General features: G+C 43.8%; 1 protein-coding gene across 8 annotated transcripts in view; it reads left to right on the forward strand.

The window, feature by feature from the left end:
* Positions 1 to 15773, forward strand: part of LOC122908796 (LIM domain containing preferred translocation partner in lipoma) — a 673192-nt gene that overhangs the window by 158471 nt on the left and 498948 nt on the right. For all 8 annotated transcript variants that reach the window (XM_044251972.1, XM_044251981.1, XM_044251976.1 and 5 more), the window contains one exon: positions 2774 to 2837. The gene's annotated coding sequence lies outside the window, so the exon portion shown is untranslated. The remainder of the gene's footprint in view (positions 1 to 2773; positions 2838 to 15773) is intronic.

Consider the following 15773-nt stretch of genomic DNA (forward strand, 5'->3'; position numbering starts at 1 on the left):
TCACAGGTGGTTTAGGGACAGCCGTGGTCAAGACCTATGAAAAGAGATCCAAACAAACACATAAAACCATATTTCGTACAGCTTCTAATACAGAAGATTTGGGAATTAAAGTGCTAAGAGCGGAACCCAGGCACTCATTCCCCATCCAGCTCTTCTTTTCAAGATAACACCCCCATATTCTGGAGGGTCATCTGGGATCACGGTGCTCAAGAGTTAACCGTTTGTTGGCTTAGTGCAAGTTTTAACAGGGCTCTGTCATGTTGGTCATTGGTACTATAGCACTTGTAAAATATCAAGTATTCAGAGGTATTTTTACATTGGCCACAGTAATTCTGGTGTCAGTTGGTTGGAATTTGTGTACTGGAGCAGTTCTCTCTGCTCTCCTCATTTCTTATATCTTTCCATTCCTTTCTGCCTTTTTCCTCTCTCTCTTTTTCATTGGCTTCATTTGTTCCTTCCTGTTTTTCCCAAAATACAGTGTAAATTACCAACTATTCCATCTGAGCTCAAAGTTGACTTGGTGAGTCTTGCTTTTGCCTGTACTTTAATGAATAGGTTGAAGGTTTATAAATTGAATGCTGAGCATACAGGTTTCTTTTGGGTTGAAATTGCTTCTGAAGATGAGAATATTTTTCTTGAGAGAGGATGGGTGGTTTGACGAAGGATGCAGACCGCCAGGGTCTTGGTCAGCAGTCATAAATGCAGAGTTGGCTCAGGATGACTGGCTTTATTAACAAGATGCTCTGGGTCTAGTGGAGAACTCCACTGCATTAGGTAATACTGAGTTACTGAGACACTAGACCCTCGAATCATGGGAAGAGGGCTGGTGAACTTCGTAGCGAGGGGCTTTAGCTTCTCTACTGCTGAGCATGGAGACCTCTTGGAGAGAAAATTCAGGGGTGCTGGCTTCTTTGTTTCTGTGGCTTATGTTTTGAGAATTTATCAAAGATGTTGCATCTCTGAAACTGCACTGGTGAGAGCTGAGAAAGTCTGCATGGTAACTCTGTATTGAACAGCTTCGTAATGTGTCACCTTCTGGTTAGACCACAGATATAAAGTCTTCTCTCTCTCTCTCTCTTTCTCCTTTCACTTGTCAGGGAAGCAGGGCTCAATACTAAACGTGCTTTGGTGACTTTACAGTTGACTTTTGTATGGTATGTACTCCCAAATGGGAGGCTACACCATGTAACAGAAGGGTCCTCACTGGCTCTGGTGTCAGGATTCAAGGTTATATTTTGGTCTGCTCCGTATTAACCATATGATTTTGGAAGTTCGGTTTCCTTCTTGGTAAAATTGGTCATAATGACCAATTTTTGGTCATTTGACCAATGAATTTGGTGGCCTGTGACAAGACTTTCTTGCAAGGTATCTTATATACCATGTTTTATTCTTAATCCTATTTGAGTCCCCTATGTTCTTCTGTTGGAAGCTCCATCTCTCTGAACCTAAGGGATGAACTTCCAGCCCAAAGGCACAGACTTTCAAACGATTTGAGATGCACCTGCACATCCTTTACCTAAAGCAGCATCTCTTGATTTCTGGGGTCAAGAGGACACATAATTTTTAAATGCTGAAGTGTTAACGTTCTCCATGTCATTGTTAGGGGAGGCCATGGGACATACACATAGGTAAATATCACAGTGGTTTAGAACTAGGCATATGAATTGAAGAAATTCCCAACCCAGAGATATTCTCCAGCATTATGTGCTTATAACGTCATTCTTTGATCAGATAAACATGGGCTCATAGGAAGAAATATTCATGCTTTGTATACCACCACTGTGCATTCCTATAGATCTGAAATAATGGAGGAAAATCTTATGGGGCACCTGGGTGGCTCAGTGGGTTAAAGCCTCTGCCTTCCGCTTAGGTCACGATTTCAGGGTCCTGGGATCGAGCCCCGCACCGGGCTCTCTGCTTGGCGGGGAGCCTGCTTCCCCCCCTCTCTCTGCCTACCTCTCTGCCTACTTGTGATCTCTCTCTCTCTCTCTCTCTCTCAAATAAATAAATAAATAAAATCTTAAAAAAAAATGTTTGAGTTTTGGCCAGGAAGTAGATATTATAATTCCCATTTACATATAAGGAAATTGACACTCAGAGAGTTTAAGTAACTTGCCTAAGGACATCCTTAAGAGGAAGACAAGTCTGACTGGCTATAAATCCCATATGTTTTTTTCTACTTTCTCATGTCAATCAGATGTTCTGACTTTATTGTGTTATTCCCTCTCCTACCTAGTCTAGTGGATAAAGTCAGTGTGGTGTAAAGTCAGTGTGGTGTTTGTGTTTTCCTAACCTAATAGCCCAGGAGATACTAAGCTATAAAGGGAAGATCACTGGACCAACAGGCAGAGACTGAGAGTCCAAACTTGCACCCTGCTGTATGTACTATGTAGTCTTGGACAAGTCACCCACCTTCCTTTCCTGAACTTCTATTTCCATATCTGTAAAATGAAGACAGTAATAGTCACTCATAATATATTTGTGGAGTTAGTCATGAGAAATATGTTTGTTTCCTTTTCCTTCTGTCTGTTTCTCCATGCCTTTTTGAAGTGAGGTCCTTCACCTAAAGCAGCATCTCTTGCTTTCTGGGGTTGAGAGGACATGTAATTTTTAAATTTTGAGGTGTTGTCTTTTGAAACAAATATTCTTTATGTCATTATGAGGGGAAGCCATGTGAAAATGTTTTACAAAACAAGAAACTGCTCTATATATCTGAATTTATGATAAATATAGCTTAATGCCTAAGAGTAACGCTTACCTTTTTCATTTACAGACAACAGCATTGCAGTCTGCCAAACCTTGTGTTGTCTGACCATTCCAGGAACTTGCTCTCTGAGGTAAGAGAGGATTCATATTTATGAAATGCTAGTAGGCATCCTGGCGATGATGATGAAGGTTGATTTTACAGAAGAAATGCAAAAGTATTTCATGAGCACTACAACCTGAAAAAATGGCTGAAGCAGTGAACAGCCATCCTTTTCTCTCTCCTTGATTTAATATTACCCTTTCAATTTGTAGCCTTCCTGGTTTAATACCAAAAGCACAAAAATCTGGGCAACACAGAAAATTCAGATTTTACAAGTATTTCAGTGTCTATAATGGGCTATGTACTTTTTTTTTTTTTTTTAAAAATGTTTATTTATTTATTTATTTAGGGAGCGAGCATGAGTGGTGGTGGGAGGGGGCAGAGGCCGCTGAGCATGGAGACCAGTGCGGGGCATGATCCCACAACTGGGAGATCACGACTTGAGCTGAAACCTAGAGTTGGATACTTAACTGACTGTGCCACCCAGGTGTCCCCATAATTTGCTATGTTCCTTTCTACTGTCTCTTTGTATCCCTAGCAAGCATTTGGCAGGAGGGCTTCTCTCTGGTTTCCTGGCCTTTGGTAGAAGGGAGTTTTTCACTCTACTGTTCTGCCAATGCTTCCTGGCTCTGAAGGGACCAAACTCCGCTTGTTGTGTTTGTCACTGTCTTTTAGCTGCCTCCAGAAGATCCCCAAAACACATTATTCAGGGCTACAGTGGCAACACCGGAATCCTAAGAATACAGAGAATGAGTTCGAGGTTTTTGAGACTCAGGCCCCATAGTGTGTACACGCCCCTGTTTGGCGGGGGGGAACCAGTGCTAAGGAGGTGGGCCTTTGGCAAAAGAACATATCTGTCTGGAGTTTGTCAAGAAAACAGGGGCCAGAAAGAAATTTAAAGGAAGCATGGTGGTTGCAAAACTTGCAAGATGGGAGTTTTCTTTTGCAGCTAACCAGCCAATATTTGCACTTCCCAGTCAGCTCTGCTGGGTTCCATGTCGTCTTTGAGAAGTCTTGGGTGAAAAAGTGGTGACACCCTCGATATGGTGTTCCTAACGTCGGGCCCTGTAGGATAGCAGCTCTGTGGAAGATTTGATATCAGCCCTTAAAACACTGTAAACGTTTGTTTTGCAGAAAATTTCAGTCAAGGCCTTTGGTAAGTTTTTACCATGATCTTGAACTGTCAGTGTGACTTTAGTTACACAGACCTTTGAAATAAATTGAAGTTTATTGTCATGCCCCATATTTGTCAGAATCAGCAGTTTAGTATCGAGTGGAAATTATGGTGTTATTAATATAACATACGTTACATTATATCATATGTATTAACAACATATACTAATACTTTTTTTTTTTTAAAGATTTTATTTATTTATTTGACAGACAGAGATCACAAGTAGGCAGAGAGGCAGGCAGAGAGAGAGGAGGAAGCAGGCTCCCCGTGGAACAGAGAGCCTGATTTGGGGCTCGATCCCAGGACACCCTGAGATCATGACCCGAGCCGAAGGCAGAGGCTTTAACCCACTGAGCCACCCAGGCGCCCCTATATTAATACTTTTTAAAATTAATACGGTTTTTAAAGCTGCTATTCACCACACCCGTCACATGATAACATGTCATAGACAAACAAGTGGGTGATGTATGGACTGTGGAACTCCTCTGTAATTAGATCAGACAGAGCTGCTGCTTATTGTTTAGACTTTATTCTCATTCCTACAAAAGTGAGGGTTATACAAAATGGTAGTAGCCAAAAACATAGGGATGACTCCTGCCCATCTTTTGGTCCCTCTCTAGTCCCTAAATTACTCCTGCAAAAACTCCTTTCTAATATATTTCATGTGTTTTCATAGATAAATATATCAGAAAAGAATGTCATGTAGACACGTAATACTATAATTTTTGATAGCCCTGTTAGGCAGAGATCTAAGTGGTTCATTTAGAAGCTGCGGTTATATTAACTTTTCTCCAAATGCCAGTTGTTAAATATTAATAGAGTAAGCTTGGAAACACTGTAAGTATGCCCCTGTTCTGCACGGAAACCCATCTTGAAACTATGAATAGGGGTTTAAGCAAGACTTGAAAGGTTAAGAAATAATTGCTCTTGAGAAAGAGGGATTTCATCTCTGTCTTTTCACCCGTCCATTCAGCTCTCCATCCATATTTTGGAGGTGGGGATTGGTGGGCAGCAAAGGACAAAAACTTCTCAAATAACCTTTGGGAGGTAGAGAAGTAAATATTCTGGGGGCATGCTGTAGAAACTGAAAATAATCTTGTGATAATCATTGGTATCAGTGGCAGTAATGAAGAAAGAATAACAGTTTAAATAAATAATTAGACTTGACAGTAGATGTGTCAACAGGTACCCACTTAATGAGTGTAATCATGTTTTTCTCTGCTTTCAGCGTTGATCCACTGACTGTGGTGTGTTCCCTGTTCCATTTCCAAACCAAATCTATTTAAAGCCGCACTTCATGGAATCTGAAACAGTATACCCTGTTTACTATTTAGAGCTGATACCCAATGTTCTTTAATAGGCAAGATCTGTACTTGAACAAGAATAGGCTTCTGGCCTGCTGGAGACCGCTGATGATCCTTGTTTTCCACAGGGTGATTCATTAGCGAGGATGAATAATACTGAATTAATTACCATGGACTTGTCTATATTGCTAGAGTGAATTTTTTATTATAATTTGATGGAAATGGCCCTAGTCTACCTTAAATCCGTTTAACCAATTGCTGCTTTTTGAGGTGGAGATAGAGGCAGGAGTGGTACATGAAATCATTTCTGACTTACCTGGGTAGAATAGCATCGTTTTGGGGGAGTGGAGCCATGTGTTTTATTTTGTGCTGTGCAAACCAAAAGTCATGAGAATCTAGTTCTGACCCCAGCTCTGGCTGTGTCACCTTGGCCAGTCACTTTCCCTCTCTAGGGCCCATTTCAGCATCTCACAACAGATGGAGTTGGACCTGTTGATCATGGCATGACGTCTAGTCAAATGTCCTATTGTCTGTGATTTTTATTTCTTAGCCAGTCTTTTCTTTCTCCTGCTGCCACTTTTCTGAAGTCCTAGGTAAGTCTTAGGACCCTGTGACAGAGCCAGTGCTTAGAAGTAGGTATTTGTCTATTAGCTTTGGATCTTCTACATATCAGAAGAGCAGTTCATGGTTTGGAGTCTGTCTATGCCATAGTGGGGTGTGTATGCATTGGCCATCCCTTACCTCCAGGAACATTCAGGTTCTGGTTAGAAAGGAAGAAAACAAGTCCATCTTCCTTCATGTTTCTCTACTCCATCATCTGGGTCTCATTTTGAGAGGGTCTGGGAAACTTAACCACTGGTTAACGTCGTTGGGGTCTTCCGTTAGATTTTTCCAGGTTGAGTCCTTGACCTGTAAGGAGAGGTCAGAATGTCAAAGCCGGAGGGAGGGGACTCTAAGAAGCAGTCTAGCCAAATTCCCTTATTAGACACTGAGACTTGGGGTCAAGGAAGGAGTCCAGTTTGTCTAAGGTATTAGTGGCAGATCCTGGTCTAGACTTTTCATCTGACTCCATAGTTCTGTCTCTGTTTGAGGAGAGAGGTCTCTTTCTATAAATTCTCCTTTCTCGTCCCAGTATTTAAAGGGCCATTGTGTGGCAGTGCAGGGGTATGAGATGCTTTTAAAGCAAAAGTGGATTCCGGCCATTCTTGTTAATTCCGTGGGGCAGTGGAGTAAGAGATTCTGGCTGGCTTCTGCTGTCTGTGTTTTATTAGGACACTGTGGATTCCCCTGCAGCCCTTCCTGTAAGAGATTACTTGACCCTGACATCACCTCTGTTTCCTCCACCCGCCTCCTGTCCTTTTTTGATCCAGTGAGTTATGGGAGGCTGAGGAGGAGCTCCTAGCTGGCTGTTTACTGTGCATAGTTGGGAGCATTAATAAAGAGAAGACGGATGAAGGATTAATAAGGAAGAGGACAGGAGAGTAATAGCCAACACAGTGAAATCTAGTTCAAGGCCTGTAATTCCCAGGTGCAGTGCTACACAAGATTAATGGCAGCATCTCTCATTCTTTCAGACCGTCTCTCTGCCTTATTCTTATGGGACTGGGCTGGACTGAGAAGCAGCTGGAGTGATCTTTGCCAAGACCAAACTCATGTGTTCATGAGATTTCCAGGTCCAGAGGAGGGAGTTGAAATTATCCATCATTTAGGAGTCTGTTTAGAGGACACTGGATCTAAGCACGTATTTTGGACCTTCTGATACTGAAATACAGGGTGTGAAAATCATTTTGCCAAGTCTGAAGTTCAAATTCTGGCTTTAATTAATTTGCTTTGACTCCAGTGAAGCCATGACCTTGCCCTGAACCTCAGTTTCTCCATCTATGCGATGGGAGGAGACGGAGGTGAAATAGATGATGTCAAAATTTCTCTCCATTCTGATTTCCATGAATCTCTGGTTAGCTCCTGGTCCCAGAGCAATGTGCAGCTGAGCCAGGTCTGGAATCCAGAACCGCCTTTCTCTTGGGTTTGCAGTGCTCATTATCTTAACTTTCACTGCCCATGGAGGTTTTAAACAGTGTGTTTGCCTCCCTCAGCTTTTAAATATTAAAATCACCCCCCCCCCCGCACCATGGGAAGGTCTCTTTTTGTCAAGGGACTTGTCTAAGGTTTTTTAAGGTGTTTTTAACTCTTGTGTGATGCCTGTGTGTGTTGGGTGGGGGGTAGGTGGCAGCGTCGGAAGAGGATTATGGAATATTAAAGAATTCAGGTAAATCTATGAAATAGTTAGAAAATGCACATCTGTATAGAATGTTGGCTATAATTTTAGGAGGCTTCTAGGGCTTCTGAAGGCCAGTGTAGATTCTAGGTTAAGCAGAAGGCATTCTTTGATAAGGAAGGCCCAAGATGACATTTGGCTACATTTTCTGTTGCTGCTAGATTTTTTGTAGTTCACCTGTGTTTCTCCTCGGAGCCTCAGCCTTGTTTATGAGTGTGACCTGCACAGTTCAATGTCTCAAACTGTTGAGTGATATTTTAACATTGAGACTGCTGTTCTGCTCGCTTCACTCACTCTCACTCACTCAAACTACTTCTAACCCAGATTCAGTAAAGGATAGCCATTTTTATATATTATTTCACTTAATCTGGCAAAACAGAAAATTATTTTTTTTGTCCGTTTTTCGTGTACAGAAGCTGAGATCAGAGTGATTGAGTAATCTGTCCAGTCATACAGCTAATAAATAACAAAGTCTGGATTCCAATCCAGATCTGGTCCCAAATATGTGAGTGCCTCTGGGGAGTCATACTGAATATGCATAGGGACAACGAAAATTCTAGAAACCATAGACATCCCAGGTAGAAAACGGTCCGTGGATCCCAGAGGAGTGCAGTCCATGTGTGCTGTGGGAGTTCAGAGAGGGACAAGATCACATATCCTGAATCATTCAAATGATAAATTATTAATTAAATGCTTATCTGGCACCTCAAGTCAGACTAAAACATGTTGGATAGTTGTATAAAATGCATTGTAAATAGCTCTTTTTTTTTTTTTTTCCTTTTTCTTCAAGCTCTGTCAGGTTAGTGGTCTTAATTTCTTCATTTTTGTCGGTGAGATGAGGAAGAGACAAAACAGATTAGAGTCCCAGTACCCTGATAGCTGTGAGTTATCAGCTGGATTGGAATGTCAGTGCTTTGGGGAATCTGCGTATTAACGTCTCTCTGTTAGACTGAGCGTGGGATTTTTTTAAACAGAGATAGACTTCTGACCATGCACGAATCAGCACAAATGCAGATGTGAGCAGCTAGAATTTGGATCGTGCCAAGATATAATGTCTGCCACATGTGTGAAGCTAATGCTTCCTGCTCAGTGACCCCCTGTGAGTGGACCTGGGAGCTCTGAGAGTGAAAGGTGGTGTCAGAGGGTCGGAGAGGCCCCAGAGATTGTCAGGTGCCATGTCTTCACCTCAGCTGTGGGGAAACAGAGGCAAAGGAGAAAGCAGACTTAATACCAGCCTCTGTGGTAGTGTCCACCTAAGATTTTCTGTCTTCCACTGCCTGATGCATAGCAGATAGACTCGATAGGCCAACACACCTGGATTGGGAATCTGGTGTTCTTCGTTGCATGACCTCTGGTACATGACCTGATTTCTTTGGGTCTCGGTTTTGTTGTGTGTCGAATGGAAATGGTACTGCCAGGACCATACTGCCAGGACTCTGGCGAGGACAAGTTCAGTACGTGGCAGCATGATGGTTAACCGGACTGGATGAGGCCATCGTAGCCTGAAGAGACAGGCACCCTTGTCCTCCTTCTCCAGATTCTACTTTTGATTTCATCTTGGTACCTTGTAGGCTCTGGCTTCTCTCAAAGTTTGGTCTGAAGACCAGGGACATCAGCATCACCTGGGAGCTTGTTAGAAATGCAGACCTCAAGCCACACTGCAGACCTCCTGAATCAGAATCTGCATTTTAACAAGATCCCCAGGTAGTTCCTATGCTCATTAGAGCTGGAGAAGCATTGTTTTATGCCTGAGATCAATGTCAAGACCATTGGCCATGGCCTGGTGCCAGTGGCTGGCATGCTGCCAGCCTTTTTGGGGCATGCCTTCCCCATGCCTTGCGATGGCGGGAGGGAAACCTGTGAAGTGGCTCCCTGGGAATCATGGAAGGCCAGCTTGAAGGAATCCAGCAGCCTTTATCTTTTCAACGCCTTTCATTTCCTCAGAAGTACGACTCACAGGGGTCAACCTGGGATTGGATCCCAAGTCTTTCTGCTCACAAAGTCCATGTTCTTTTCATTAAACCATGATGTCTCAGTCGAGAGGCACGCCGGGCTGTGCATGTGAGAACTCCCCATTCTCCTACCGCGCTGACGTTTCCACACTGGCTGTTTTACTCTGTTACTCAATTCCTAGAGGAGAAGATTTAAAAAAAAAAAAAAAAAAGGGAAAAAGGAAAAGAGCTTGAGTTGAAAGCCAGGATCCTGCAGCTTAATCAGTTATTTTCGTGTTTTAATGAGGGTGACTATTGTGAAATAAGTAATTATTAATTACTCAAAACTAATGAAATATTTTAGTTTCCTTGCTAAAAAAGCATATGGAAGCTAAAAGAAAGCATATGGGTGCTTTTCGGGAAGCATATTGGTGAATGGACAAATTACAGTGGTGCCAATATGCCTTTGCTGTCTGGCTGGGGCCATCACTGTGTGCTGGCATCTGAGTCCTTGTGTGTTTAAAGAGGTTTTTTTTTTTTAAATTCCCATCTGATGTGTGCCTTGAGTTGCCTCTGGAGTTACACAGGTCTGTCTCATAATTCTTCTGCCATGATGATTTCACTCTGACCTTGCTGGTTGCATGACTCTCGGTACACGGCCTTTGCCGTAGGTGGCCGCCATGCTCTTCTTTGCCAGATGGCTCCCATCCTCCGCTGGGGACTCAACGGGTCTGCCCTGCTGACGGCTGTGTGTTGAGACCGTCCACAGTGGTAGAGACAGAACCCTTTTAGACTGCAGAAAAGGAAGTGCTTGCTCCACAGGGGAGCCTGTGTGAGACCCCGGGCCAGCCACTGAGTCTCCCTGCACAGCAGGTTCCCTCCTTGTGAGGCTGGGAGGACCACGTCCATGCTCCACAGCTCGCAGGCACAGTTGTATATTCAGTGCGTGGTCCGCGTGCCCTTTGTTCCTCCTCTCCTTTCCTCTCTGTCTCTTCCCTCTTGCTCCATATTTAGTCCGTCTGGGAAGTAGCTTGATGGATTTGGAGGTGGCTGGAGCTATTTTTGCTGCTCTGGGGATTGCACACTTCTAGGCTTGGAATGAACAGAGGCAGCAAGATATGTTTAAGAAGGTGCTTGGCCGAATATCAGAAAACTGAGGTTGCAGACCAACCTGACTTAACAAGCATTTACTTGGCACCCACCTTGCAGGGTGGGTTGCTAAGAAATTGAAGAAGGGTGGTGGCAGGGGTATCGAGGTGAGTTTGAGTCCTGGCCAGCCAAGACTCAGTGTGACGCATGAGCTCAGTAGTTATACCTTGTGAGGGAGAGAATTTGAGGAACTCTTTTCTACCTGGGGGTTTCTTATAGAAACTGGATTGGAGTTGACTTTGGAAGGCAATTATATGGACTTTTTTTTTTTTTTTTTTAAAGATTTTATTTATTTATTTGACAGAGAGAAATCACAGGTAGACAGAGAGGCAGGCAGAGAGAGAGAGAGAGGGAAGCAGGCTCCCTGCTGAGCAGAGAGCCAGATGCAGGACTCGATCCCAGGGCTCTGAGATCATGACCTGAGCCGAAGGCAGCAGCTTAACCCACTGAGCCACCCAGGCGCCCCTGGACTTTTGATGGGATGTTGCAGGAAGTGGATGGCAAAATTTGGGCAGGCCAGAATCATCCTTAGGCAAGACCCAGAAGCAGGTGACTGATGGCCAGCCATGTCCAGAGAGCTTGAAATGGCTAACAGAAATATCCAGTTGAGAGAAATCTCTTCTTTTCTGGACTCAGGCTACTCGTTTGCAAAATGTGCGCTTTGGATAAGACGGTTGTCAAGAGGTTTCAACCCCCACTTCAATTCTGTAAGATCTCCTATCCCACGGCCAGATGAGCCATTTAGCTCCATCCTGCTGGCTGCCTGTGGCTGTGGGACTGGACCCAGGTCTCATGTGTCCTGTTCTTTTCCTGCTGCCTCGTGTAGCATCGTGATGAGGGATGAGTGACGTGACTATTACTATTATTATGCCGGCCTTTAATGCAGAAAACACAGAATGTTAAAATGATCTGAGACATAAAACAAATAAGACGTTTAACCATCCAAGTTACCACTCACCTTTCTCCTGCAGAGGGCCAACTCCTATCAACGGTCACCTCCCTCCATTGTGCCCTCCAAGGCTGTGTGAGTCTTGCTGTTTTGCCTGAAGGACCGGCTCAAAGCCCCCCTCCCAGGGGAGGCTTCTTTTTGTACCCCTTGGCTCTGAAATACGGTCTTAGCCTTGGACTTGGTTTTATAGTGAAACTTTATTTTGATTGCCATCTTTTCATGTTTCCTCACACCCCTCCGCTGCCCCCTTTCTGCACACAGAGTATAAGGGTTCTGAATATAAAGGCTGTTTTCTGCTTCTCTGATTCCCCTTTAGCTCCCAGCCATGCCCTAGACATAATGTTCAATAAAGAAGCGCATAACTGTATTCTTCAACCGTTTTTCCCACTCCCTGTTGTTTGTGTTTAAGGTGGATATGAGGCTTATCCCTATAGGCTTAGAGAATTGCAGAACTGGAAGGGTACTTAATAGCTGTCTAAGAGCCTTCTCTCCCAGGGAGGAAAAGACTGACTATACTTTACCTGCCCAGTTAGCAGCAGGTCTGAAAATGGCATCCCCATCCAACCAAGCAGTAGAGGGACAGTTGTGGCCAGAGTTCCTCCTCACCACTCAGGCCTTGGCTGGGTTCCTCCTTTCCCTGAAGACCATAGGAATAAAGGTGTTACCCACGGCACTGCCGTGTAAAACCAAGGGAACCAAGCAGACATTTATCAGGTATCTGTTATGTGACGGGCCCCACGACAGGTACGTTCATAGACTTGAGCTCAGTCCGTCAGTTGTAAGCTAGAATTTGCTCTCTGCGTGGAGGAGGGGGGTTGTAAATAGGCTATTTAGCAAAAGCCCTTCCTCAGCATCTCTGATGAGTGTACTCTAGTAGATGGGAGCTTAGCTCCCAGAACATGGGCACAGAACTCTGCAAAGTCGCCCACCCGACTGTTTGAAGGGTCACTCACTGACTGTGAAGACAAGTGTAGTAAGCCAGCCGACATTGTGATCAAGACTGAGGTGGGCAGTGGTTGGGAGCCTGTGGGGCTCAGTGGGTTAAGCCACTGCCTTCGGCTCAGGTCATGATCCTGGAGTCCTGGGATCGAGTCCCGCATCAGGCTCCCTGCTCAGCAGGGAGGCTGCTTCACCTTCTGACCCTCCTCCTTTTGGTGCTTTCTCTCTCTCTCAAATAAACAATCTAAAGAAAAACAAGACTGAGGTGGGAAGACCTGTGTTCTCCCCAGTATACAGCTGAGTCTTGGGCAAGCCAGACTCCAGCGCACTCGAGCGCCTCCCACACGAGCATTTGTAACATTTGTAGCTTGTCTTTGCTATTATTATGTCTCTCTCCCTCCTTGCCCCATGCCTCCAACCCACCAACTGTATATTTCCCTCCCCTGTTCATTTTTTTCCCCCTGTCTCTCCTTCTCCCGAGCTTTCCCTGGGCAGCCTAAAGTTCTCAGGGCTCTTGGGTGGCAGAGTCCTCTGCGCTGGACTGTGAAAATGCTGGCAGGGAAGACGAGACACAAATCTGTTAAATACATAGTAAAAATAGCTTATGATCTATGGGGCTTGGTATTAAGCAAGATGATATTAACGAGGTTTGAGCGCTGCTCTGAAATGTGGCAGCTGCGCAGGCATCTTGGCTGCTTTTCCTCCCTACCTCTGGCAGCTTGTGAGCAGTGTTGCCATGACAGTCCTTGGGCTCTGTTTAGATCAGCTATTTTCTGAAGGAGCCCCTGACCTTCCCCACAATAGAAACCATTGGTGTGGTCATGTCACTGCCTCTTCAGAAGCAGTGTGACTGGTGAGCCCCAGTTGTCACTTAGAAACCACTGGAAGCTATAGGTCAGGACACAGACATGGAACATTTTGGAGTAGGATGGGCTTTTAAATATCCTCTGCTCATGCTGTGGATAGAAGACTAATGCCCATCGAGTGGCAGTGACTTGCTCAAGGTCCAGAGTGGAAGCAGAGATGAGATTGGGACGGGAACTCGGGTCTCCGATTTCCATCCGGTTCCAGCTGGGCTGCACTTGCCCTACCTGAGGGCCCCTTACAGCCCAGGACACTGTGGATGGAGATGGGCTAGGCCTGGGGACATCACAGTCTCTAGGAATGGGTAGGGGAGGTGAACAGGGATAGGCACTCAGTGCAGAGGAAGGAGTGAGGAAGTGACTGGGAGTTACGGATAGCATGGGGCTGACGGATCCCACAGTGAAGGCTGCTGAGTCTCTTTTATGGGATGCCACAGATGAGGTCATTGAGAAGTAGATGCGTAAGGGGGGATGGTAGAAATGTCATGTTTTCTATTGCTCTGAACCCTTTCCTGGTCTCCTGTAGGACGGCACGGAAGACTGCCTTAAGAGCCATTGTCAGGACTATGCTCTTTCTTGGCAGGTGCCTTATCGTATAGTGTTAGGCATTCTTCAGATGGCTGGTATATGAGACGCTGACCCTCTGCAGATTGCGAGCCCCGAGGGGATAGAAGGATTTTCCTCCCTTTGGTTTTTCATCTTTCCTCATCTCCCTCTTTCCCTCTCTCTCTACTACCTTTCAAACATGGCGTCTGGCATAAGCTTAAATCACATGTGATGGGCATACTCAACGTTTTTGTGGAGTTGAACTTGGTTGAATTCAGATGACCTCTTAACATATTTTTAGTTGACAATGAAAGTTGGCAAATTATGATATGGGGGAACAGTGTTCTCACCAGTTTGGATTCTGTGTGATTTCTCTTATATTCTTAATTTCCGTAAAACGCAGTAATGCTGTCCATTATTATATGATTATGCAGTGAAGACATGAGTTCACTTCAAGTAATAAATGGTGGAGTGTTGATTTGCATTCAGGTCTTCTGTTTTTAAATAATGTAATGTTACTTCTGTTCTTCACCACTGCTTATGGGGGAGGGATGTTGTTCCACAGACAGTGGTTCAGACTTTCCTTGAGTAGTTTCCAACCTTTTAAGGTTGTAACCTACCTCCTTAAGAGTTTGAGATAGTAGCCCTGAGGCTTCAGGTTCGAACAGCGATTTGTCATAATGCTTTGGACAATGCTTTAGCTTTTTTTAATTTGTTTGTTTTTGTTTTTTTTCAGTAAGTCAAGGAAAAACAGTGCATTTCTATATTCCTTAATTTGTTTGAATTGGATAAACTTCAGAATAGAGTGTAAGAATTTGTAAACTTTGGGCGCCTGGGTGGCTCAGTGGGTTAAACCGCTGCCTTCGGCTCAGGTCATGATCTCAGGGTCCTGGGATCGGGGCCCGCATCGGGCTCTCTGCTCAGCAGGGAGCCTGCTTCCTCCTCTCTCTCTGCCTGCCTCTCTGCCTGCTTGTGATCTCTCTCTGTCAAATAAATAAATAAAATCTTTAAAAAAAAAAAAAGAATTTGTAAACTTTTAATAACTTTAGATACATCCAGGATAGGGGCACAAAAAGCCCTCTGCCCAAAGGAATTGACTAATTTATCTAAGAACAAAATTAGATTACTGTTAGTTACAAAGGAAGGATGTAAGACTTTTTGAATGCTACACTTAAAGCCTGGATTTTGGTTGGTACTGTTGTTTTGTAGGTTCCTCTCAACATTTGCTATATTCAGTAGGTGATACCCATTCTGCTTTCCTGACTTCTGTTGGATTTGGATGAGTTTGATTGATAGCATTCTACATTCTTCCTGAAAAACTATAAATGTGGAAGAGTCTTATTTTTTATGTATGTGTTCAGGAAGGACACTGTTGCCTAATTTAAATTTCAGAACAGAGGCAAAGCTTATTTGTAGTGAGTATAGTACCTTAGCTATATATCTATAATATCCATATCTATATCTGTATATATATACCTAGACATACTATATAGAGATATTATATATATATACCATGTTTCCTTTTTATATCTAACTTTCCAGGTGTTTAAGGAGGAGGATGAGTTGAATAATAATGGCATAATGTCCAGAGAGAAATTTGAATATATAAGACAAATATGTTTGTAAGTCTGTCTCTGTAGAGTGTGTGTGTGTGTGAGAGAGAGAGAGAGAGACATTAGCTTCTGGTCTTTTTATAAAGTTGTCTGTACTTTGAAAGTATGTAATAACTTTGGAATTATGAAGGGAAAAATTGAAATTTAAACTTGGGTGTTCAGGGAGATGAATATTTTACCTTTTGTTTTAGAGCTGTAGGTAAAATTGAAAAATTAGAATATTG

This window comes from Neovison vison, chromosome 6, assembly GCF_020171115.1.
Source record: "Neovison vison isolate M4711 chromosome 6, ASM_NN_V1, whole genome shotgun sequence".
Taxonomy (NCBI): Eukaryota; Metazoa; Chordata; class Mammalia; order Carnivora; family Mustelidae; genus Neogale; species Neogale vison.